Here is a 27352-nt window from a genome sequence, read left to right on the forward strand (position 1 = left end):
CGAGAGGTAGCGGGATCGATACCCGTATTCTCCAAATGTTGTGTTGACCGTGTTCTTCTTCAAAAAAATCATAGTCTGCATTGAATTTAGTAAATCCTAACCTAAACTTGAAACTCAAATACAAATTTGCTTTAACACCACATTGTTTAATTTGCATGTGAGAGGTAGCGCATTAATGCTAACATTCTCTGTTGGTATGGTTCCTAACACTGTTCTTCTTGGAGAAAATACGTCTGAAATGGTTTTAACAAACCTAAGACTCAAATTGAACCCCCAACCTGAGCTTGATTGTAACCCATCCTTACATTTTCTACCTGATTGTAACCCATGTGTGTAGAACACATTGACTATGGGTGTTGTTGATGTCACAGAAAGCGTAACAGTCTACTAACTAAACAGGGGAATTAGCTCAAATGGTACAGCGCTTGCTTAGCATGCGAGAGGTAGCGGGATCGATGCCCGCATTCTCCAATTATGTTCTTGACCGTGTTCTTCTTGAAATAAATCATAGTCTGCATTGGATTTAGTAAATCCTAACCTGAACCCATCCTAAACTCAAATACAAATTTGCTTTAATACTACATTGTTTAATTTGCATGTGAGAGGTAGCACATCATAGCTTTCATTCTCTGTTGGTATGGTTCCTAACACGTGACAGCCAAGCAATATAATAGGGGAATTAGCTCAAATGGTAGAGCGCTTGCTTAGCATGTGAGAGGTAGCGGGATCCATACCCGTATTCTCCAAATGTTATAATGACTGTGTTCTTCTACAAAAAAATAATAGTCTGCATTGAATTTAGTAAATCCTAACCTAAACTTGAAACTCAAATACAAGGGTTTAAGAACATAATTTTTGGAGAATGCGGGTATCGATCCCGCTACCTCTCACATGCAAAGCAAGCGCTCTAACATTTGAGATAATTCCCCTGTTCAATTAATGGGCCGATACGTTTTCTGTAAACCTAACCCTAACCCTTACTTTTTTTAACTTTTAAAAAAATGTTTTACCCTAAACCTAACCCTAACCCTAACCCTAACCCTAATCTTAACCCTAAACCTAACCCTAACCCTCAACACCTAACCCTAACCCTAAACCTAACCCTAACCCTAACCCTAAACCTAACTCTAACCCTAATCTTAACCCTAACCCTAACCCTAACCCTAACCCTAACCCTAAAAAAAAATATTAATTGTTAAAATTGTTTAAAAAAATTAAATTTTTTTTAAATTGTTTTGAATTATATAAAAAAAATTAAAAAAATTTAAAAAAAAGTTAAAACAAGTTTTAAAAATGAAAAAAAATTTAAAAATTTAAAAACATTAAAAAAAAAAAAAAAATTGAAAATCATTTTTTACCTTGAAAAATTTTTTTTACCTTGAAAATCATTTTTTTACCTTGAAAATCATTTTTAACCTTGAAAAAAAAAAATTTACCTTGAAAATTTTTTGTTACCTTGAAAATCATTTTTTTACCTTGAAAATCATTTTTAACCTTTGGTGGATGGGGAGTCAGTGGAGCGTCCGGAGAATAGGGGTAATGTGTTCATATTTTCGGACGCCGGCAGTACTGTTTGAGCTAATTCCCCTGTTTGGGTGAAGCACCGTTGCGCTTTCTGTGACATCAACAACACCCATAGTCACTGTCTTCTACACACATGGGTTACCATCAGGTAGAAAATGTAAGGATGGGTTACAATCAAGCTCAGGTTGGGGGTTCAATTTGAGCCTTAGGTTTGTTAAAACCATTTCAGACGTATTTTCTCCAAGAAGAACAGTGTTAGGAACCATACCAACAGAGAATGTTAGCATTGATGTGCTACCTCTCACATGCAAATTAAACAATGTAGTATTAAAGCAAATTTGTATTTGAGTTTCAAATTTAGGTTAGGATTAACTAAATTCAATCCTGACTATGATTTTTTTGAAGAAGAACACAGTCAACATAACATTTGGAGAATACGGGCATCGAGTGCTAAGTAGAGTGTATGCTAAGCAAGCACTCTACCATTTGAGCTAATTCCCCTGTTATATTACTTGGCTGTCACCTGTTAGGAACCATACCAACAGAGAATGAAAGCGACCCGTTTGGCAACCTGATTCTATTTGATTATGTTTCAACATTATGTAGTTGGCTGAAAATGATACTTCTTATAAGTGAGGTCGACAACTGAGAACACCGTTGCGCTTTCTGTGACATCAACAACACCCATAGTCAATGTGTTCTACACACATGGGTTATAATCAGGTAGAAAATGGATGGATGGGTTACGATCAAGCTCGGGTTGGGGTTTCAATTTAAGAGTTTGGTTTATTAAAAGGTAGCGCATTAATGCTAACATTCTCTGTTGGTATGGTTCCTAACACTGTTCTTCTTGGAGAAAATACGTCTGAAATGGTTTTAACAAACCTAAGGCTCAAATTGAACCCCCAACCTGAGCTTGATCGTAACCCATCCTTACATTTTCTACCTGATTGTAACCCATGTGTGTAGAACACATTGACTATGGGTGTTGTTGATGTCACAGAAAGCGTAACGGCCCATGAATGAAACAGGGGAATTAGCTCAAATGGTAGAGCGCTTGCTTCGCATGTGAGAGGTAGCGGGATCGATACCCGTATTCTCCAAATGTTATGTTGACCGTGTTCTTCTTCAAAAAAATCATAGTCTGCATTGAATTTAGTAAATCCTAACCTAAACTTGAAACTCAAATACAAATTTGCTTTAATACCACCTTGTTTAATTTGCATGTGAGAAGTAGCGCATTAATGCTAACATTCTCTGTTGGTATGGTTCCTAACACTGTTCTTCTTGGAGAAAATACGTCTGAAATGGTTTTAACAAACCTAAGGCTCAAATTGAACCCCCAACCTGAGCTTGATCGTAACCCATCCTTCCATTTTCTACCTGATTGTAACCCATGTGTGTAGAAGACAGTGACTACGGGTGTTGTTGATGTCACAGAAAGCGTAACGATGTTTTACTTAAACAGGGGAATTAGCTCAAATGGTAGAGCGCTTGCTTAGCATGCGAGAGGTAGCGGGATCGATACCTGCATTCTCCAAATATTATGTTGACCGTGTTCTTCTTCAAAAAAATCATAGTCTGCATTGAATTTAGTAAATCCTAACCTAAACTTGAAACTCAAATACAAATTTGCTTTAATACTACATTGTTTAATTTGCATGTGAGAGGTAGCGCATTAATGCTAACATTCTCTGTTGGTATGGTTCCTAACACTGTTCTTCTTGGGGAAAATACGTCTGAAATGGTTTTAACAAACCTAAGGCTCAAATTGAAACCCCAACCTGAGCTTGATTGTAACCCATCCATCCATTTTCTACCTGATTGTAACCCATGTGTGTAGAAGACAGTGACTATGGGTGTTGTTGATGTCACAGAAAGCGTAACGATGTTTTACTTAAACAGGGGAATTAGCTCAAATGGTAGAGCGCTTGCTTAGCATGCGAGAGGTAGCGGGATCGATGCCCGCATTCTCCAAATATTGCATAGACAGTGTTCTTTTTCAAAAAAACACAGTCTGCAGTGTATTCAGTAAATCGTAACCTCAACTTGAAACTCAAATACAAACTTGCTTTAATACCACATTGTTTAATTTGCATGTGAGAGCTAGCAAATGAATGCTAACATTCTCTGTTGGTATGGTTCCTAACACTGTTCTTCTTGGAGAAAATACGTCTGAAATGGTTTTAATAAACCTAAGGCTCAAATTGAAAACCCAACCTGAGCTTGATTGTAACCCATCCTTACATTTTCTACACACATGGGTTACAATCAGGTAGAAAATGGATGGATGGGTTACGATCAAGCTCGGGTTGGGGTCAAGGTTTAAGAACATAATTTTTGGAGAATGCGGGTATTGATCCCTCTACCTCTCACATGCTAAGCAAGCGCTCTAACATTTGAGCTAACTCCCCTGTTTGGGTGAAACACCGTTGCGCTTTCTGTGACATCAACAACACCCAGAGTCATGTGTTCTACACACATGGGTTCCAATCAGGTAGAAAATGGATGGATGGGTTACAATCAAGCTCGGGTTGGGGTTTCAATTTAAGGCTTTGGTTTATTAAAACCATTTCAGACTATTCCGTACTCAACCCAAATACAAATGGTCTGAAATAGTGTTGATTATCCAAAGTCTCAAATAAGAACCCAAACCCTAACCTTGCATGCAGGAGGAAGTGGGATCGATTCCCGCATTCCCGAAATGTTAGTCTGTTTTGGATTTACTAAAACCTAACCTAAACTTGAAACTCAAATACAAATTACCTTTTTATACTACATTGTTTAATTTGCATGTGAGAGGTAGCACATCAATGCTTTCATTCTCTGTTGGTAGTTAGTAGACCGTTACGCTTTCTGTGACATCAACAACACCCATAGTCAATGTGTTCTACACACATGGGTTACAATCAGGTAGAAAATGTAAGGATGGGTTACAATCAAGCTCAGGTTGGGGGTTCAATTTGAGCCTGAGGTTTGTTAAAACCATTTCAGACGTATTTTCTCCAAGAAGAACAGTGTTAGGAACCATACCAACAGAGAATATTAGCATTAATGCGCTACCTCTCACATGCAAATTAAATAAGGTGGTATTAAAGCAAATTTGTATTTGAGTTTCCAGTTTAGGTTAGGATTTACTAAATTCAATGCAGACTATGATTTTTTTGAAGAAGAACACGGTCAACATAACATTTGGAGAATACGGGTATCGATCCCGCTACCTCTCGCATGCTAAGCAAGCACTCTACCATTTGAGCTAATTCCCCTGTTATATTGCTTGGCTGTCACGTGTTAGGAACCATACCAACAGAGAATGAAAGCTATGATGTGCTAACTCTCACATGCAAATTAAACAATATAGTATTAAAGCAAATTTGTATTTGAGTTTAGGATGGAGTTTAGGTTAGGATTTTCTAAATCCAATGCAGACTATGATTTATTTCAAGAAGAACACGGTCAAGAACATAATTGAAGAATGCGGGCATCGATCCCGCTACCTCTCACATGCTAAGCAAGTGCTCTACCATTTGAGCTAATTCCCCTGTTTTATTGCTTGGCTGTCACGTGTTAGGAACCATACCAACAGAGAATGAAAGCTATGATGTGCTACCTCTCACATGCAAATTAAACAATATAGTATTAAAGCACATTTGTATTTGAGTTTAGGTTAGGATTTACTAAATCCAATGCAGACTATGATTTATTTCAAGAAGAACACGGTCAAGAACATAATTGGAGAATGCGGGCATCGATCCCGCTACCTCTCACATGCTAAGCAAGCGCTCTACCATTTGAGCTAATTCCCCTGTTTTATTACTTGGCTGTCACGTGTTAGGAACCATACCAACAGAGAATGAAAGCTATGATGTGCTACCTCTCACATGCAAATTAAACAATATAGTATTAAAGCACATTTGTATTTGAGTTTAGGTTAGGATTTACTAAATCCAATGCAGACTATGATTTATTTCAAGAAGAACACGGTCAAGAACATAATTGGAGAATGCGGGCATCGATCCCGCTACCTCTCACATGCTAAGCAAGCGCTCTACCATTTGAGCTAATTCCCCTGTTTGGGCGGGGGACCGTTGCACTTTCTGTGACATCAACAACACCCATAGTCAATGTGTTCTACACACATGGGTTACAATCAGGTAGAAAATGGATGGATGGGTTACGATCAAGCTCGGGTTGGGGTTTCAATTCAAGGCTTTGGTTTATTAAAATCGATGCCTGCATTCTCCAATTATGTTCTTGACCGTGTTCTTCTTGAAATAAATCATAGTCTGCATTGGATTTAGTAAATCCTAACCTCAATTTGAAACTCAAATACAAATTTGCTTTAATACTACATTGTTTAATTTGCATGTGAGAGGTAGCAAATCAATGCTTACATTCTCTGTTGGTATGGTTCCTAACAGGTGACAGTCAGTTAATATAAAAGGGGAATTAGCTCAAATGGTAGAACGCTTGCTTAGCATGCGAGAGAAAAGCAAGCGCTCTACCATTTGAGCTAATTCCCCTGTTTAAGTAATGGGCCGTTACACTTTCTGTGACATCAACAACACCCATAGTCAATGTGTTCTACACACATGGGTTACAATCAGGTAGAAAATGTAAGGATGGGTTACAATCAAGCTCAGGTTGGGGGTTCAATTTGAGCCTGAGGTTTGTTAAAACCATTTCAGACGTATTTTCTCCAAGAAGAACAGTGTTAGGAACCATACCAACAGAGAATGTTAGCATTAATGCGCTACCTCTCACATGCAAATTAAACAATGTAGTATTAAAGCAAATTTGTATTTGAGTTTCAAGTTTAGGTTAGGATTTACTAAATTCAATGCAGACTATTATTTATTTACTTAAACAGGGGAATTATCTCAAATGGTAGAGTGCTTGCTTCGCATGCGAGAGGTAGCGGGATCGATTCCCGTATTCTCCAAATGTTATGTTGACCATGTTCTTCTTCAAAAAAATCATAGTCTGCATTGAATTTAGTAAATCCTAACCTAAACTTGAAACTCAAATACAAATTTGCTTTAATACCACCTTGTTTAATTTACATGTGAGAGGTAGCGCATTAATGCTAACATTCTCTGTTGGTATGGTTCCTAACACTGTTCTTCTTGGAGAAAATACGTCTGAAATGGTTTTAACAAACCTAAGGCTCAAATTGAAACTCCAACCTGAGCTTGATTGTAACCCATCCTTCCATTTTCTACCTGATTGTAACCCATGTGTGTAGAAGACAGCGACTATGGGTGTTGTTGATGTCACAGAAAGCGTAACGGCCCATTAACTAAACAGCGGAATTAGCTCAAATGGCAGAGCGCTTGCTTTGCATGTGAGAGGTAGCGGGATCGATACCCGCATTCTCCAAATATTATGTTCTTGAACCCTGACCCCAAACCGAGCTTGATCGTAACCCATCCATCCATTATCTACCTGATTGTAACCCATGTGTGTAGAAGACAGTGACTATGGGTCGAAAACATTTTTAATTAAAATTATAGTAGAGCGCTTGCTTAGCATGTGAGAGGTAGCGGGATCGATACCCGCATTCTCCAATTATGTTCTTGACCGTGTTCTTCTTGAAATAAATCATAGTCTGCATTGAATTTAGTAAATCCTAACCTCAATTTGAAACTCAAATACAAATTTGCTTTAATACTACATTGTTTAATTTGCATGTGAGAGGTAGTGCATTAATGCTAACATTCTCTGTTGGTATGGTTCCTAACACTGTTCTTCTTGGAGAAAATACGTCTGAAATGGTTTTAACAAACCTCAGGCTCAAATTGAACCCCCAACCTGAGCTTGATTGTAACCCATCCTTACATTTTCTACCTGATTGTAACCCATGTGTGTAGAACACATTGACTATGGGTGTTGTTGATGTCACAGAAAGCGTAACCGCCCATCAACTAAGCAGGGGAATTAGCTCAAGTGGTAGAGCGCTTGCTTAGCATGTGAGAGGTAGCGGGATCGATGCCCGCATTCTCCAATTATGTTCTTGACCGTGTTCTTCTTGAAATAAATCATAGTCTGCATTGGATTTAGTATATCCGAAACTCAAATACAAATTTGCTTTAATACTACATTGTTTAATTTGCATGTGAGAGGTAGCACATCATAGCTTTCATTCTCTGTTGGTATGGTTCCTAACAGATGATCAGTTTCTCTTGAAAAAAGTTTGTGTATGTCTTCTACACACATGGGTTACAATCAGGTAAAAAATGGATGGATGGTTACGATTAAGCTCGGGTTGGGGTCAGGGTTTAAGAACATAATTTTTGGAGAATACGGGTATCGATCCCGCTACCTCTCACATGCAAAGCAAGCGCTCTACCATTTGAGCTAATTCCCCCGTTTAATTAATGGGCCGTTACGCTTTCTGTGACATCAACAACACCCATAGTCAATGTGTTCTACACACATGGGTTACGATCAGGTAGAAAATGTAAGGATGGGTTACAATCAAGCTCAGGTTGGGGGTTCAATTTGAGCCTTAGGTTTGTTAAAACCATTTCAGACGTATTTTCTCCAAGAAGAACAGTGTTAGGAACCATACCAACAGAGAATGTTAGCATTAATGCGCTACCTCTCACATGCAAATTAAACAAGGTGGTATTAAAGCAAGTTTGTATTTGAGTTTCAAGTTTAGGTTAGGATTTACTAAATTCAATGCAGACTATGATTTTTTTTTAAGAAGAACACGGTCAACATAACATTTGGAGAATACGGGTATCGATGCCGCTACCTCTCGCATGCAAATTAAACAATATAGTATTAAAGCAAATTTGTATTTGAGTTTCGGATTGAGTTCAGGTTAGGATTTACTAAATCCAATGCAGACTATGATTTATTTCAAGAAGAACATGGTCAAGAACATAACACTTAGGGAATGCGGGTATTGATCCCGCTATCGCCTGCAGGCTAAGTTAGGGTTGGGCTTTTGATTTGAGACTTCCATCCATCCATTTTGTACCGTTTTTCCCTTTTGGGGTCGCTGGGGGTGCTGGAGCCTATCTCAGCTGCATTCGGGCAGAAGGCGGGGTACACCCTGGACAAGTCGCCACCTCATCACAGGGCCAACACAGATAGACAGACAACATTCACACTCACATTCACACACTAGGGACCATTTAGTGTTGCCAATCAACTTATCCCCAGGTGCATGTCTTTGGAGGTGGGAGGAAGCCGGAGTACCCGGAGGGAACCCACGCAGTCACGGGGAGAACATGCAAACTCCAATTTGAGACTTTGGTTTATAAAATCTATTTCAGAAAGCGTAACGGCCATACAATTAAACAGGGGAATTAGCTCAAATGGTAGAGCGCTTGCTTTGCATGTGAGATGTTCTTAAACCTTGTTCTGCTTGAAAATAACCCAACGCTGAATGAGATTCAGTAAATCCTATTCTGTACTCAACCCAAATACAAGTGGTCTGAAATAGTGTTGATTATCCAAAGTCTCAAATAAGAACCCAAACCCTAACCTTGCATGCAGGAGGAAGTGGGATCGATTCCCGCATTCCCGAAATGTTAGTCTGTTTTGGATTTAGTAAATCCTAACCTAAACTTGAAACTCAAATACAAATTACCTTTTTATACCACATTGTTTAATTTGCATGTGAGAGGTAGCGCATTAATGCTAACATTCTCTGTTGGTATGGTTCCTAACACTGTTCTTCTTGGAGAAAATAAAAGTCTGAAATGGTTTTAATAAAACCAAAGCCTTAAATTGAAACCCCAACCCGAGCTTGATCGTAACCCATCCTTACATTTTCTACCTGATTGTAACCCATGTGTGTAGAACACATGACTCTGGGTGTTGTTGATGTCACAGAAAGCGTAACGATGTTTTACTTAAACAGGGGAATTAGCTCAAATGGTAGAGCGCTTTCTTCGCATGCGAGAGGTAGCGGGATCGATACCCGCATTCTCCAAATGTTATGTTGACCATGTTTTTCTTCAAAAAAAATCATAGTCTGCATTGAATTTAGTAAATCCTAACCTAAACTTGAAACTCAAATACAAATTTGCTTTAATACTACATTGTTTAATTTGCATGTGAGAGGTAGCGCATTAATGCTAACATTCTCTGTTGGTGGTTTATTTTATAAGGTTATGAATCTGAGGTTGGTGTTTACTCAAACTTTCAGACAAAACTTTTTTCAAGAGAAACAGATTAAAAACATCAGTTTTGGAGAATGCAGGCATCGATCCCGCTACCTCTCGCATGCTAAGCAAGCGCTCTACCATTTGAGCTAATTCCCCTCTTTCAGTACAACACCTTTGTCCCATCAATCTCTCCCATAGTCAATGTGTTTAGTTTGCAATTTTCTCCAAGAAGAACAGTGTTAGGAACCATACCAACAGAGAATGTTAGCATTAATGCGCTACCTCTCACATGCAAATTAAACAAGGTGGTATTAAAGCAAGTTTGTATTTGAGTTTCAAGTTTAGGTTAGGATTTACTAAATTCAATGCAGACTATGATTTTTTTGAACAAGAACACAGTCAACATAACATTTGGAGAATGCGGGTATCGATCCCGCTACCTCTCACATGCTAAGCAAGCGCTCTACCATTTGAGCTAATTCCCCTGTTAAATTGCTTGACTGTCACGTGTTAGGAACCATACCAACAGAGAATGAAAGCTATGATGTGCTACCTCTCACATGCAAATTAAACAATGTAGTATTAAAGCAAATTTGTATTTGAGTTTAGGATTGAGGTTAGGATTTACTAAATCCAATGCAGACTATGATTTATTTCAAGAAGAACACGGTCAAGAACAAAATTGGAGGATGCGGGCATCGATCCCGCTACCTTTCACATGCAAAGCAAGCGCTCTACCATTTGAGCTAATTCCCCACCGTTGCGCTTTATGTGACATCAACAACACCCATAGTCAATGTGTACTACACACATGGGTTACAATCAGGTAGAAAATGGATGGATGGGTTACGATCAAGCTCGGGTTGGGGTCAGGGTTTAAGAACATAATTTTTGGAGAATGCGGGGATCGATCCCGCTACCTTTCACATGCAAAGCGAGCGCTCTACCATTTGAGCTAATTCCCCTGTTTTGTTAGTAGACTGTTATGCTTTCTGTGACATCAACAACACCCATAGTTAATGTGTTCTACACACATGGGTTACAATCAGGTAGACAATGTAAGGATGGGTTACAATCAAGCTCAGGTTGGGGGTTCAATTTGAGCCTGAGGTTTATTAAAACCATTTCAGACGTATTTTCTCCAAGAAGAACAGTGTTAGGAACCAGAAAAGAGTAACAGTGTTTCACCTAAACAGGGGAATTAGCTCAAATGGTACTCTCCGGACACTCCACTGTGGTTTTTTTGTACTGAGCCTTAGATTGGTTGGATCTAATCTAACTAGATCTGACCAATCTAGCTAGATCTGACCAATCTAAAGCGAACATGGAACAAACCGAGCAGTCCAGTTGCGATCAGTTGAATGTCCTGAGAATACGATGACCAGGGTGAATGATGTTGGGGGTTCAATTTGAGCCTTAGGTTTATTAAAACCATTTCAGACGTATTTTCTCCAAGAAGAACAGTGTTAGGAACCATACCAACAGAGAATGTTAGCATTAATGCGCTACCTCTCACATGCAAATTAAACAATGTAGTATTAAAGCAAATTTGTATTTAAGTTTCAAGTTTAGGTTAGGATTTACTAAATTCAATGCAGACTATGATTTTTTTGAAGAAGAACACGGTCAACATAACATTTGGAGAATACGGGTATCGATCCCGCTACCTCTCGCATGCTAAGCAAGCGCTCTACCATTTGAGCTAATTCCCCTGTTATATTGCTTGGCTGTCACGTGTTAGGAACCATACCAACAGAGAATGAAAGCTATGATGTGCTAACTCTCACATGCAAATTAAACATTATAGTATTAAAGCAAATTTGTATTTGAGTTTAGGTCAGGATTTACTAAATCCAATGCAGACTATGATTTATTTAAAGAAGAACACGGTCAAGAACATAATTGGAGAATGCGGGCATCGATCCCGCTACCTCTCGCATGCTAAGCAAGCGCTCTACCATTTGAGCTAATTCCCCTGTTTGGGTGAAACACCGTTGCGCTTTCTGTGACATCTGTCTCACCCGGATGGTGGACCGTTACACTTTCTGTGACATCAACAACACCCATAGTCAATGTGTTCTACACACATGGGTTACAATCAGGTAGAAAATGGATAGATGGGTTACGATCAAGCTCGGGTTGGGGTTTCAATTCAAGGCTTTGGTTTATTAAAATCGATGCCTGCATTCTCCAATTATGTTCTTGACCGTGTTCTTCTTGAAAAAAATCATAGTCTGCATTAGATTTAGTAAATCCTAACCTAAACTTGAAACTCAAATACAAATTTGCTTTAAAACCACATTGTTTAATTTGCATGTGAGAGGTAGCACATCAATGCTAACATTCTCTGTTGGTATGGTTCCTAACACTGTTCTTCTTGGAGAAAATAAAAGTCTGAAATGGTTTTAATAAACCAAAGCCTTAAATTGAAACCCCAACCCGAGCTTGATCGTAACCCATCCATCCATTTTCTACCTGATTGTGTGTGTTCTACACACATGGGTTACAATCAGGTAGAAAATGGATGGATGGGTTACGATCAAGCTCGGGTTTGGGTTTCAATTTAAGGCTTTGGTTTATTAAAACCATTTCAGACTATTCTGTACTCAACCCAAATACAAATGTTCTGAAATAGTGTTGATTATCCAAAGTCTCAAATAAGAACCCAAACCCTAACCTTGCATGCAGGAGGAAGTGGAATCGATTCCCGCATTCTCGAAATGGTAGTCTGTTTTGGATTTAGTAAATCCTAACCTAAACTTGAAACTCAAATACAAATGACCTTTTTATACTGCATTGTTTAATTTGCAAGTGAGAGGTAGCGCATCAATGCTTTCATTCTCTGTTGGTATGGTTCCTAACACTGTTCTTCTTGAAGAAAATGAAAGTCTGAAATGGTTTTAATAAACCAAAGCCTTAAATTGAACCCCCAACCCGAACTTGATCGTAACCCATCCATCCATTTTCTACCTGATTGTAACCCATGTGTGTAGAACAAAGTGACCAAATCAGGGGAATTAGCTCAAATGGTAGAGCGCTTGCTTATTAGCATGTGAGAGGTAGCGTGATCGATGCCCGCATTCTCCAATTATGTTCTTGACTGTGTTCTTCTTGAAATAAATCATAGTCTGCATTGGATTTAGTAAATCCGAACCTGAACTCAAATACAAATTTGCTTTAATACTACATTGTTTAATTTGCATGTGAGAGGTAGCGCATTAATGCTAACATTCTCTGTTGGTATGGTTCCTAACACTGTTCTTCTTGGAGAAAATACGTCTGAAATGGTTTTAACAAACCTCAGGCTCAAATTGAACCCCCAACCTGAGCTTGATTGTAACCCATCCTTCCATGTTCTACCTGATTGTAACCCATGTGTGTAGAACACATTGACTATGGGTGTTGTTGATGTCACAGAAAGCGTAACGGTCTATTAACCAAACAGGGGAATTAGCTCAAATGGTAGAGCGCTCGCTTTGCATGTGAGAGGTAGCGGGATCGATACCCGCATTCTCCAAATATTATGTTCTTAAACCTTGTTCCGCTTGAAAATAACCCAAGGCTGAATTAGATTCAGTAAATCCTATTCCGTACTCAACCCAAATACAAACTTGAAACTCAAATACAAATTTTCTTTAATACCACATTGTTTAATTTGCATGTTTGAGGTAGCGCATTAATGCTCAAATTGAACCCCCAACCTGAGCTTGATTGTAACCCATCCTTCCATTGTCTACCTGATTGTAACCCATGTGTGTAGAACACATTGACTATGGGTGAGATTGATGGCACAGAAAGCGTAAATTAGATTTAGTAAATCCTAACCCTAGCTTGAAACCCAAGTATAAATTGTTCATTGTTTGCTTTGCATGTGAGAGCCTTCCAACACATGCAAAACAGTACTGCCGGCGTCCGAAAATATGAACACTTTACCCCTATTCTCCGGACGCTCCACTGACTCCCCATCCACCAAAGGTTAAAAATGATTTTCAAGGTAAAAAAAATGATTTTCAAGGTAAAAAAAATTTTTCAAGGTACATTTTTTTTTCAAGGTTAAAAATGATTTTCAAGGTAAAAAAAAGATTTTCAAGGTAAAACATTTTTTTCAAGATAAAAAATGATTTTCAAATTTTTTTAATTTTTAAAAAATGTATTTAAATTTTTAAATTTTTTTTTATTTTTAAAATTTGTTTTAACTTTTTTTTAATTTTTTAAAACAATTTAAAACAATTTTAAAAAATTTAAAAAATGTTAAACAATTTTAACAATTAATATTTTTTTTTAGGGTTAGGGTTAGGATTAGGGTTAGGGTTAGGGTTAAGATTAGGGTTAGGGTTAGGTTTAGGGTTAGGGTTAGGGTTAGAGTTAGGGTTAGGGTTAGGGTTAAGATTAGGGTTAGGGTTAGGGTTAGGGTTAGGGTTAGGGTTAGGGTTAGGGTTAGAGTTAGGGTTAGGGTTCGGGTTAAGGTTAGGGTTAGGGTTAGGATTAAGGTTAGGGTTAGGGTTAGGGTTAGGGTTAGGGTTAGGATTAGGGTTAGGGTAAAAAAAAAATTTTAAAGTTTAAAAAAAGTTTTAAAAAAGTTTTAAAAAAGTTTTAAAAAAGTTTTAAAAAAGTTTTTAAAAAGTTTAAAAAAGTTTAAAAAAGTTTAAAAAAGTTTAAAAAAGTTTAAAAAAGTTAAAAAAAAGTTAAAACATTTAAAAAAAAAAAAAAAAAAATACAAAATAAATAAAAAAAAATTAAAACAAATAAAATAAAATTAAAATTAAAAAATTTTTTAATTTTTTTTTTTAATTTTTAAAAAAATTAAAAAAAAATTTAAAACATTTAAAAAAAAATTTAAATTAAAAAAAAAAATTAAAACATTAAAAAAAAAAAAAAAAATGAAAACATTTTTTAATTTTTTTTTTAAATTAAAAAAAAAAAAAAAAAAAAAAATTTACATTAAAACAAACAAAAAAATAAAAAATAAAAAGTGAAACAATTTCAATTTTTTTTAAAAAGTTTAAAAAATTAAAAAAAATTAAAAAAATTAAAAAAATTAAAAAAATTAAAAAAAATTAAAAAATTTAAAAAATTTAAAAAATTTAAAAAATTTAAAAAATTTAAAAAATTTAAAAAATTTAAAAAATTAAATTTTTTTTAAGTTAAAACATGATTTTCAAGGTAAAAAATGATTTTCAAGGTAAAAAATGATTTTCAAAGAAAAAATTTTTTTCAAGGTAAATTTTTTTTTTCAAGGTTAAAAATGATTTTCAAGGTAAACAAATGATTTTCAAGGTAACATTTTTTTTTCAAGGTAACATTTTTTTTTCAAGGTGAATTTTTTTTTTCAAGGTAAAAAATGATTTTCAAGGTAAAAAAAATGTTTCAAGGTAAAAAAATTTTTTCAAGGTTAAAAATGATTTTCAAGGTAAAAAATGATTTTCAAGGTAAAAAAATGTTTCAAGGTACATTCTCCAAATGTTATTTCCTTAACACTGTTCTTATTGAAAAAATAAATCTTAATTAAATTCAGTAAATCCAAACCCTTACCTGAAACTCAAATACAAATTGGGTCAAATGCTAGATTGCTTGTTTTGCATGTGAGAGTTAGCGACATCAATGCATCCGAGAACATGCGGTGGACTGACAGGTCAACAGGGGAATTAGCTCAAATGACCAGGGTGAATGAGAACATCCATAGACAACGTTCGAGTAGGTGTGGTCGATATCTTCAAGCATGCGGTGGCCACTTCTTTCTGCAGGGGAATGCTCATATTCTCTGTTGGTATTGTTCATGATGCTATTATTGTAGATAAAAATAATAGTCTGAATTAGTTTGAATAAACCAAAATCTCAACACTAACTTGATCGTAACCCATGTGTGTAGAACAATTTGTATTTGAGTTTCAAGAAAGGGTTAGGATTTATTGGATTTAATTCAGATGAAGATATTTTTTTCCAATAAGAACAGTGTTAAGGAAATACTTTTGGAGAATGCGGGTATTGATCCCGCTCCCTCTCGCATGCGAAGCAAGAGCTCTACCATTTGAGCTAATTCCCCCGCTAAAAGAAGTGTTCACCGCCTGCTTGAAGATATCGACCTCACCTACGGGAAGCGTTGTCTATGGATGTTCTCATTCACCCTGGTCATCGTATTCTCAGGACATTCAACTGATCGCAACTGGACTGCTCGGTTTGTTCCATGTTTGCCTTGGATTGGTCAGATCTAGTTAGATTAGATCTGACCAATCTAAGGCTCAATACAAACAACACCGTCACGCTTTCTGTGCTATCAACAACACCCATAGTCAATGTGTTCTACACACATGGGTTACAATCAGGTAGACAATGGAAGGATGGTTTACAATCAAGCTCAGGTTGGGGGTTCAATTTGAGCATTAATGCGCTACCTCAAACATGCAAATTAAACAATGTGGTATTAAAGAAAATTTGTATTTATACTTATTTAGTTTGTATTTGGGTTGAGTACGGAATAGGATTTACTGAATCTCATTCAGCCTTGGGTTATTTTCAAGCAGAACAAGGTTTAAGAACATAATATTTGGAGAATGCGGGTATCGATCCCGCTACCTCTCACATGCAAAGCAAGCGCTCTACCATTTGAGCTAAATCCCCTGTTTAATTAATGGGCCGTTACGCTTTCTGTGACATCAACAACACCCATAGTCAATGTGTTCTACACACACGGGTTACGATCAGGTAGAAAATGTAAGGATGGGTTACAATCAAGCTCAGGTTGGGGGTTCAATTTGAGCCTGAGGTTTGTTAAAACCATTTCAGACGTATTTTCTCCAAGAAGAACAGTGTTAGGAACCACACCAACAGAGAATGTTAGCATTAATGCGCTACCTCTCACATGCAAATTAAACAAGGTGGTATTAAAGCAAATTTGTATTTGAGTTTCAAGTTTAGGTTAGGATTTACTAAATTCAATGCAGACTATGATTTTTTTGAAGAAGAACACGGTCAACATAACTTTGGAGAATACGGGTATTGATGCCGCTACCTCTCGCATGCAAATTAAACAATATAGTATTAAAGCAAATTTGTATTTGAGTTTCGGATTGAGTTTAGGTTAGGATTTACTAAATCCAATGCAGACTATGATTTATTTCAAGAAGAACATGGTCAAGAACATAACACTTAGGGAATGCGGGCATTGATCCCACTATCGCCTGCATGCGAAGTTAGGGTTGGGCTTTTGATTTGAGACTTCCATCCATCCATTTTGTACCGTTTTTCCCTTTTGGGGTAACTGGGGGTGCTGGAGCCTATCTCAGCTGCATTCGGGCAGAAGGCGGGGTACACCCTGGACAAGTCGCCACCTCATCACAGGGCCAACACAGATAGACAGACAACATTCACACTCACATTCACACACTAGGGACCATTTAGTGTTGCCAATCAACTTATCCCCAGGTGCATGTCTTTGGCGGTGGGAGGAAGCCGGAGTACCCGGAGGGAACCCACGCAGTCACGGGGAGAACATGCAAACTCCAATTTGAGACTTTGGTTTATAAAATCTATTTCAGAAAGCGTAACGGCCATACAATTAAACAGGGGAATTAGCTCAAATGGTAGAGCGCTTGCTTTGCATGTGAGAGGTAGCGGGATCGATACCAGCATTCTCCAAATATTATGTTCTTAAACCCTGTTCCGTTTGAAAATAACCCAAGGCTGAATTAGATTCAGTAAATCCTATTCTGTAAATCCTAACCTAAACTTGAAACTCAAATACAAATTACCTTTTTAAACTACATTGTTTAATTTGCATGTGAGAGGTAGCACATCAATGCTTTCATTCTCTGTTGGTATGGTTCCTAACACTGTTCTTCTTGGAGAAAATGAAAGTCTGAAATGGTTTTAACAAACCAAAGCCTTAAATTGAAACCCCAACCCGAGCTTGATCGTAACCCATCCATCCATTTTCTACCTGATTGTAACCCATGTATGGAGAACACATTGACTATGGGTGTTGTTGATGTCACAGAAAGCTTAACAGTGTTTTGGTGAATTAGCTCAAATGGTAGAGCGCTTGCTTAGCATGCGAGAGGTAGCGTGATCGATGCCCGCATTCTCCAATTATTGTCTTGACCGTGTTCTTCTTGGAATAAATCATAATCTGCATTGGATTTAGTAAATCCTAACCTCAATTTGAAACTCAAATACAAATTTGCTTTAATACTACATTGTTTAATTTGCATGTGAGAGGTAGCAAATCAATGCTTACATTCTCTGTTGGTATGGTTCCTAATAGGTGACAGTCAGTTAATATAACAGGGGAATTAGCTCAAATGGTAGAGCGCTTGCTTAGCATGCGAGAGGTAGCGGGATAGATGCCCGCATTCTCCAAAACTGATGTATTTAATCAGTTTCTCTTGAAAAAAGTTTGTGTCTGTCTTCTACACACATGGGTAACAATCAGGTAGACAATGGATGGATGGGTTACGATCCACCTCGGGTTGGGGTCAGGGTTTAAGAACATAATATTTGGAGAATGCGGGTATCGATCCCGCTACCTCTCGCATGCTAAGCAAGCGCTCTACCATTTGAGCTAATTCCCCTGTTTAATTAATGGGCCATTACCATCAGGTAGAAAATGGATGGATGATTGTAACCCATGTGTGTAGAACACATTGACTATGGGTGTTGTTGATGTCACAGAAAGCGTAACGATGCTTTACTTAAACAGGGGAATTAGCTCAAATGGTAGAGCGCTTGCTTAGCCTGTGAGAGGTAGTGGGATCGATACCCGCATTCTCCAATTATCGTAACCCATCCTTACATTTTCTTGGAGAAAATGAAAGTCTGAAACGGTTTTAATAAACCAAAGCCTTAAATTGAAACCCCAACCCGAGCTTCATCGTAACCCATCCATCCATTTTCTACCTGATTGTAACCCATGTGTGTAGAACACATTGACTATGGAAGCGTAACGATGTTTAGTTAAACAGGGGAATTAGCTCAAATGGTAGAGCGCTTGCTTCGCATGCGAGAGGTAGCGGGATCGATACCCGTATTCTCCAAATATCATGTTGACCATGTTCTTCTTCAAAAAAATCATAGTCTGCATTGAATTTAGTAAATCCTAACCTAAACTTGAAACTCAAATACAAATTTGCTTTAATACTACCTTTTTTAATTTGCATGTGAGAGGTAGTGGGATCGATACCCGCATTCTCCAAATAATGTGTTCTTAAACCTTGTTCCGCTTGAAAATAACCCAAGGCTGAATTAGATTCAGTAAATCCTATTCTGTACTCAACCCAAATACAAATGGTCTGAAATAGTGTTGATTATCCAAAGTCTCAAATAAAATCCCAAACCCTAACCTTGCATGCAGGAGGAAGTGGGATCGATTCCCGAAATGTTGGTCTGTTTTGGATTCAGTAAATCCTAACCTAAACTTGAAACTCAAATACAAATTACCTTTTTATACTACATTGTTTAATTTGCATGTGAGAGGTAGCGCATTAATGCTTTCATTCTCTGTTGGTATGGTTCCTAACACTGTTCTTCTTGGAGAAAATGAAAGTCTAAAATGGTTTTAATAAACCAAAGCCTTAAATTGAAACCCCAACCCGAGCTTGATCATAACCCATCCATCCATTTTCTACCTGATTGTAACCCATGTGTGTAGAACACATTGACTATGGGTGTTGTTGATGTCACAGAAAGTGTAACGGTCCACCACCCAAACAGGGGAATTAGCTCAAATGGTAGGGTTTCAAGCTTATAGGTGAGGTCGACAACTGAAACACCGTTGCGCTTTCTGTGACATCAACAACACCCATAGTCAATGTGTTCTACACACATGGGTTACAATCAGGTAGAAATGGATGGATGGGTTACGATCAAGCTCGGGTTGGGGTTTCAATTTAAGGCTTTGGTTTATTAAAAGGTAGCGCATTAATGCTAACATTCTCTGTTGGTATGGTTCCTAACACTGTTCTTCTTGGAGAAAATACGTCTGAAATGGTTTTACAAACCTCAGGCTCAAATTGAACCCCCAACCTGAGCTTGATCGTAACCCATCCTTACATTTACTACCTGATTGTAACCCATGTGTGTAGAACACATTGACTATGGGTGTTGTTGATGTCACAGAAAGCGTAACGGCCCATTAATTAAACAGGGGAATTAGCTCAAATGGTAGAGCGCTCGCTTTGCATGTGAGAGGTAGGGCGATCGATACCCGCATTCTCCAAATATTATGTTCTTAAACCTTGTTCCGCTTAAAAATAACCCAAGGCTGAATGAGATTCAGTAAATCCTATTCTGTACTCAACCCAAATACAAACGGTCTGAAATAGTGTTGATTACCCAAAGTCTCAAATAAGAACCCAAACCCTAACCTTGCATGTAGGAGGAAGTGGGATCGATTCCCGCATTCCCGAAATGTTAGTCTGTTTTGTATTTAGTAAATCCTAACCTAAACTTGAAACTCCAATACAAATTACCTTTTTATACTACATTGTTTAATTTGCATGTGAGAGGTAGCACATCAATGCTTTCATTCTCTGTTGGTATGGTTCCTAACACTGTTCTTCTTGGAGAAAATATGTCTGAAATGGTTTTGATAAACCAAAAAGTCTTAAATTGAACCCCCAACCCGAGCTTGATCATAACCCATCCATCCATTTTCTACCTGATTGTAACCCATGTGTGTAGAACACATTGACTATGGGTGAGACAGATGTCACAGAAATCGTAACGGTAACCCATGTGTGTAGAACACGATGGATTAGAAGTCCATCATGCGACCCGTTTGGCAACCTGATTCTATTTGATTATGTTTCAACATTATGTAGTTGGCTGAAAATGATACTTCTTATAGGTGAGGTCGACAACTGAAACACAGTTGCGCTTTCTGTGACATCAACAACACCCATAGTCAATGTGTTCTACACACATGGGTTACAATCAGGTAGAAAATGGATGAATGGGTTACGATCAAGCTCGGGTTGGGGTTTCAATTTAAGGCTTTAGTTTATTAAAAGGTAGCACATTAATGCTAACATTCTCTGTTGGTATGGTTCCTAACACTGTTCTTCTTGGAGAAAATACGTCTGAAATGGTTTTAACAAACCTCAGGCTCAAATTGAAACCCCAACCTGAGCTTGATTGTAACCCATCCTTACATTTTCTACCTGATTGTAACCCATGTGTGTAGAACACATTGACTATGGGTGTTGTTGATGTCACAGAAAGCGTAACGGCCCATTAATTAAACAGGGGAATTAGCTCAAATGGTAGAGCGCTCGCTTTGCATGTGAGAGGTAGCGGGATCGATACCCGCATTCTCCAAATATTATGTTCTTAAACCCTGACCCCAACCCGAGCTTGATCGTAACCCATCCATCCATTTTCTACCTGATTGTAACCCATGTGTGTAGAAGACAGTGACTATGGGTGGAACAGATGTCACCGAAAGCGTAATGAAGTTTAACTTAAAAAGGGGAATTAGCTCAAATGGTAGAGCGCTTGCTTTGCATGCGAGAGGTAGCGGGATCGATACCCGCATTCTCCAAATGTTATGTTGACCGTGTTCTTCTTCAAAAAAATCATAGTCTGCATTGAATTTAGTAAATCCTAACCTAAACTTGAAACTCAAATACAAACTTGCTTTAATACCACCTTGGGTTGGGGTTTCAATTTAAGGCTTTGGTTTATTAAAACCATATCAGACTATTCCGTACTCAAGCCAAATACAAATGGTCTGAAATAGTGTTGATTATCCAAAGTCTCAAATAAGAACCCAAACCCTAACCTTGCATGCAGGAGGAAGTGGGATCGATTCCCGCATTCCCGAAATGTTAGTCTGTTTTGGATTTAGTAAATCCTAACCTAAACTTGAAACTCCAATACAAATTACCTTTTTATACTACATTGTTTAATTTGCATGTGAGAGGTAGCGCATTAATACTAACATTCTCTGTTGGTATGGTTCCTAACACTGTTCTTCTTGGAGGTCGCGGGGGGGGGGGCTGGAGCCTATCTCAGCTACAATCGGGCGGAAGGCGTGGTACACCCTGGACAAGTCGCCATCCATCCATTTTCTACCTGATTGTAACCCATGTGTGTAGAACACATTGACTATGGGTGAGACAGATGACACAGAAAGCGCAACGGTGTTTGGGGGAATTAGCTCAAATGGTAGAGCGCTTGCTTAGCATGCGAGAGGTAGCGGGATCGATACCCACATTCTCCAATTATGTTCTTGACCGTGTTCTTCTTGAAATAAATCATAGTCTGCATTGGATTTAGTAAATCCTAACCTCAATTTGAAACTCAAATACAAAATTGCTTTAATACTACATTGTTTAATTTGCATGTGACCGTTGCGCTTTCTGTGACATCAACAACACCCAGAGTCATGTTTTCTACACACATGGGTTACAATCAGGTAGAAAATGGATGGATGGGTTACGATCAAGCTCGGGTTGGGGTTTCAATTTAAGGCTTTGGTTTATTAAAACCATTTCAGACATATTTTCTCCAAGAAGAACAGTGTTAGGAACCATACCAACAGAGAATGAAAGCATTGATGCGCTACCTCTCACTTGCAAATTAAACAATGTAGTTTAAAAAGGTAATTTGTATTTGAGTTTCAAGTTTAGGTTAGGATTTACTAAATCCAAAACAGACTAACATTTCAAGAATGCGGCAATCGATCCCACTTCCTCCTGCATGCAAGGTTAGGGTTTGGGTTCTTATTTGAGACTTTGGATAATCAACACTATTTCAGACCACTTGTGTTTGGGCTGAGTACGGAATAGTCTGAAATGGTTTTAATAAACCAAAGCCTTAAATTGAAACCCCAACCCGAGCTTGATCGTAACCCATCCATCCATTTTCTACCTGATTGTAACCCATGTGTGTAGAACAGTGTTTCAATTAGCAATTAGCTCAAATGGTAGAGCGCTTGCTTAGCATGTGAGAGGTAGCGGGATAGATGCCCGCATTCTCCAATTATGTTCTTGACCGTGTTCTTCTTGAAATAAATCATAGTCTTCATTGGATTTAGCAAATCCTAAACTCAAATACTCAATCAATCAATGTTTATTTATATAGCCCTAAATCACAAGTGTCTCAAAGGGCTGCACAAGCCACAACGACATCCTCGGTACAAAGCCCACATAAGGGCAAGGAAAAACTCACCCCAGTGGGACGTCAATGTGAATGACTATGAGAAACCTTGGAGAGGAACCCCCAACCTGAGCTTGATTGTAACCCATCCTTACATTTTCTACCTGATTGTAACCCATGTGTGTAGAACACATTGACTATGGGTGTTGTTGATGTCACAGAAAGCGTAACGGCCCATTAATCAAACAGGGGAATTAGCTCAAATGGTAGAGCGCTCGCTTTGCATGTGAGAGGTAGCGGGATCGATACCCGCATTCTCCAAATATTATGTTCTTAAACCTTGTTCCGCTTGAAAATAACCCAAGGCTGAATTAGATTCAGTAAATCCTATTCCGTACTCAACCCAAATACAAACTTGAAACTCAAATACAAATTTTCTTTAATACCACATTGTTTAATTTGCATGTTTGAGGTAGCGCATTAATGCTCAAATTGAAACCCCAACCTGAGCTTGATCGTAACCCATCCTTCCATTGTCTACCTGATTGTAACCCATGTGTGTAGAACACATTGACTATGGGTGAGATTGATGGCACAGAAAGCGTAAATTAGATTTAGTAAATCCTAACCCTAGCTTGAAACCCAAGTATAAATTGTTCATTGCTTGCTTTGCATGTGAGAGCCTTCCAACACATGCAAAACAGTACTGCCGGCGTCCGAAAATATGAACACATTACCCCTATTCTCCGGACGCTCCACTGACTCCCCATTCACCAAAGGTTAAAAATGATTTTCAAGGTAAAAAAAATGATTTTCAAGGTAAAAAAAAATTTTCAAGGTACATTTTTTTTTTCAAGGTTAAAAATGATTTTCAAGGTAAAAAAAATGATTTTCAAGGTAAAAAATGTTTTTCAAGGTAAAAAATGATTTTCAAATTTTTTAAATTTTTTAAAAATGTATTTACATTTTTTAATTTTTTACATTTTTAAAATTTGTTCTAACTTTTTTTTAAATTTTTAAAAACAATTTAAAACAATTTTAAAACATTTAAAAATTTTTAAACAATTTTAAACAATTTTAACAATTAATATTTTTTTTTAGGGTTAGGGTTAGGGTTAGGGTTAGGGTTAGGATTAGGGTTAGGGTTGGGGTTAAAGTTAGGGTTAGGGTTAGGGTTAGGGTTATGATTAGGGTTAGGGTTAGGGTTAGGGTTAGGATTAGGGTTAGGGTTGGGGTTAAGGTTAAGGTTAGGGTTAGGGTTAGGGTTAGAGTTGGGGTTAAGGTTAGGGTTAGGGTAAGGGTTAGGGTTAGGGTTAAGGTTAGGGTTAGGGTTAGGGTTAGAATAATTTTTTTTTTTTAAAGTTAAAAAAAAGTTTTAAAAAGTTTAAAAAAAAGTTTTTAAAAAAAGTTTTAAAAAGTTAAAAAAAAGTTTTTAAAAAAAGTTTAAAAAAGTTAACAAATTTAAAAAAATTTAAAAAAAAGAAAAAAAATGAAAACATTTAAAAAAAAAATTAATTTAAAATTTTTTTTTTTTTAAATTAAAAAATAAAAATAAATAAATAAAAATAAATAAAAATGTTTTAAACAATTTAAAAAAAAATAAAAAAAAGTTGTTTTTTTTTAAAAACATTTAAAAAAATAAAATTAAATTTTTTTTTAAATAAAAAAAAATAAAAAATAAATAAAAAGATGTATCCATCCATCCCATCCATTTTCTACCGCTTATTCCCTTTGGGGTCGCGGGGGGCGCTGGAGCCTATCTCAGCTACAATCGGGCGGAAGGCGGGGTACACCCTGGACAAGTCGCCACCTCATCAAAAAATGTAAAACAATTTAATTTTTTTTTTAAAAAGTTTAAAAAATAAAAAATTAAAAAAATTAAAAAATTAAAAAAAATTAAAAAAATAAAAAAAATTAAAAAAATTAAAAAAATTAAAAAAATTAAAAAAATTAAAAAAATTAAAAAAATTTAAAAAATAAAAAAAAATTAAAAAATTTAAAAAATTTAAAAAATTAATTTTAAGTTAAAACATGATTTTCAAGGTAAAAAATGATTTTCAAGGTAAAAAATAATTTTCAAGGTAAAAAAATTTTTTCAAGGTTAAAAATGATTTTCAAGTTAAAAAAAATGATTTTCAAGGTGAAATTTTTTTTTCAAGGTAAACATTTTTTTTCAAGGTAAACATTTTTTCAAGGTAAAAAAAGATTTTCAAGGTAAAAAATGATTTTTAAGGTAAAAAAATGTTTTCAAGGTACATTTTTTTTTTCAAGGTTAAAAATGATTTTCAAGGTAAAAAAAAATTTTCAAGGTAAAAAATGATTTTCAAGGTAAAAAATGATTTTCAAGGTAAAAAATGATTTTCAATTTTTTTTAATTTTTAAAAAATGTTTTTAAATTTTTTAATTTGTTTTAATTTTTTTAATTTGTTTTAACCTTTTTTTTAATTTTTTTTAATTCTTTAAAACAATTTAAAAAAAATTAAATATGGGATTATTTAAAATAAAGTTAGGGTTTCTTATTAGCATATCAGTATGAAGTTGGGGTTTACTAAATGTATTGTAAACAATGATTATTTCAAGAGGAACAGGTTCAAGAATGTAAGTTTTGGAGAATGCAGGCATCGATCTCACTACCTCTCACATGCTAAGCAAGTGCTCTACCATTTATTGAAAGGCTAGAATTTGGTTTGTTCGATGTTTGCCTTAAATTGGCCAAATCTAATCTAACTCGCACTGCCCAATCTAAGGGTCTATTGAATAGCCTCCATGTTTTTGCGTTCACGTCAATCAAGAGGCGTTTGTGGATCTGAGGTTTCTTGACGCATATTGTGGTGTGAGGAGTTCTTTGCGGTAATGTGAGGCATGTCCATGACTGCATTACTGGGTCAACAGGCAGATTGTGTATTCCATCCGGTGGTGGATGGGGAGCCAGTGGAGCGTCCGGAGAATAGGGGTAATGTGTTTATATTTTCGAACCCTCATCAGGTTCTTGGCAGCACTGTTTTGGATGTGATGTTGCTTTCAAAAGCCGCTACCGCTCAAATGCAAAGGAAACAATCTAGTATTAGAGCCATCTTATATTTGAGTATCAAATTAGGGTTAGGATTTAAACAAAAGGCCACCACATGTTCTCCAATGTCGACCTCACCTACAAGAAGTATTTTTTTCAGGCAAGTACATAATGTTGAAACATTTTTAAACAATGATTATTTCAAGACGGACACGGGCATCGATCCCACTACCATTTGAGCCAATTCCCCTGTAGAAAGAAGTCCTCGGTACACATTTTCCGGTATCGACTTCACCTCCAGAGAGTATTATTTATGGATGTTCTCATTCATCCTGGTCATTGTATTCTCAGGGCATTCAATTGATTGCAACTGGACTGCTCGGTTTGTTCCATGTTCGCCTTAGATTGGTCAGATTTAATATAACTAGATCTGCCCAATCTAAGGCTCTAATCAAATAGCTCCCCCTTCCCATGTTTTTGCCCTCCTTGCTTGGTTTTCCACGTTCACATCAATCAAGAAGCGTCGGAATTATCCGTCAGGTAGAGGGGAAGGGCGAAGTATTTGTGGATCAGAGGTTTCTTGATGCATACTGTGGTGTGAGGAGTTCTTTGAGGTAATGCCAGGCGTGTCCATGACTGCATTACTGGGTCAACAGGCAGATGTTGTTTCCCATGCGGTGGTGGATGGGGAGCCAGTGGAGCGTCCGGAGAATAGGGGTACCGTATTTTCCGCACCATAAGGCGCCCTGGGTTAAACGGCATATTTCAAAACTTTGTCCACCTATAAGCCGCCCGGTGTTGTAAGCCGCATCTAACTGCGCTAAAGGAATGTCAAAAAAACAGTCAGATAGGTCAGTCAAACTTTAATAATATATTAAAAACCAGCGTTCTAACAACACCGTTCACTCCCAAAATGTACGCAAATGTGCAATCACAAACATACGTATATCAACATGGACAGAGCTGCGTGAAAAAAGCCACCCGGCCTCTTCGCGTAAACTTAAACTTACCTTAACCACTCGCTCATCTTTTCTTCATCCATCCCTTCGAGTTAGCTTTTATGATGACGCCGGCTGGAAAGGTCTCTTTTGGCAAGGTCTTCCTTTTGAATATCACCATGGGTGGAAGTTTCTGGCCATTAGCATGGCAAGCTAGAACCACAGTGAAGGATGACTTCTCATTCCCTGTGGTGCGAATATTCACCGTACGTGCTCCCGTTGTATCCACAGTGCGGTTCACAGGAATATCAGTTGCTGTGAAATAGTAATCCGTGTGCGGATGGAGAGATTGCGTCTTTTCATGAACCGGATCCCTGACGCTTAGTAGGAGCCATTTTGTGGTCTTTACAGATGTAAACACACAAAGGAAATGAAACGTACGGTATATCCGCGCGCTTTTTCTTCTTCTACGCGGGCGGGTGGTTGCTTACAGTAGAAGAAGAAGCGCTTCCTGTTCTATGGGGGCGGGTGCTTACCTTGGCGGTTGCTTGCGTAGAAGAAGAAGCGCTTCCTGTTCTACCGGGAAAAAAGATGGCGGCTGTTTACCGAAGTTGCGAGATCGAAACTTTATGAAAATGAATCGTAATATTAATCCATATATAAAG

The 27352-nt window shown here is 37.2% G+C and overlaps 6 non-coding genes across 6 annotated transcripts; 4 read left to right on the plus strand and 2 right to left on the minus strand.

Annotated features, from left to right (window-relative positions):
- Positions 1 to 10539: 10539 nt before the first annotated feature.
- On the minus strand, positions 10540 to 10612 carry trnaa-ugc (transfer RNA alanine (anticodon UGC)). Its single transcript has one exon. It is a non-coding gene; the product is annotated as a tRNA-Ala (tRNA).
- A 2479-nt stretch (positions 10613 to 13091) lies between these two features.
- On the plus strand, positions 13092 to 13164 carry trnaa-ugc (transfer RNA alanine (anticodon UGC)). Its single transcript has one exon. It is a non-coding gene; the product is annotated as a tRNA-Ala (tRNA).
- A 4977-nt stretch (positions 13165 to 18141) lies between these two features.
- Positions 18142 to 18214, minus strand: trnaa-agc (transfer RNA alanine (anticodon AGC)). The gene has a single exon. It is a non-coding gene; the product is annotated as a tRNA-Ala (tRNA).
- Positions 18215 to 20884: 2670 nt separating this feature from the next.
- On the plus strand, positions 20885 to 20957 carry trnaa-ugc (transfer RNA alanine (anticodon UGC)). Its single transcript has one exon. It is a non-coding gene; the product is annotated as a tRNA-Ala (tRNA).
- A 150-nt stretch (positions 20958 to 21107) lies between these two features.
- Positions 21108 to 21180, plus strand: trnaa-ugc (transfer RNA alanine (anticodon UGC)). The gene has a single exon. It is a non-coding gene; the product is annotated as a tRNA-Ala (tRNA).
- Positions 21181 to 22987: 1807 nt separating this feature from the next.
- Positions 22988 to 23060, plus strand: trnaa-ugc (transfer RNA alanine (anticodon UGC)). The gene has a single exon. It is a non-coding gene; the product is annotated as a tRNA-Ala (tRNA).
- The last annotated feature ends 4292 nt before the right edge of the window (positions 23061 to 27352 follow it).

Source organism: Nerophis lumbriciformis, linkage group LG14, assembly GCF_033978685.3.
Source record: "Nerophis lumbriciformis linkage group LG14, RoL_Nlum_v2.1, whole genome shotgun sequence".
Classification (NCBI taxonomy): Eukaryota; Metazoa; Chordata; class Actinopteri; order Syngnathiformes; family Syngnathidae; genus Nerophis; species Nerophis lumbriciformis.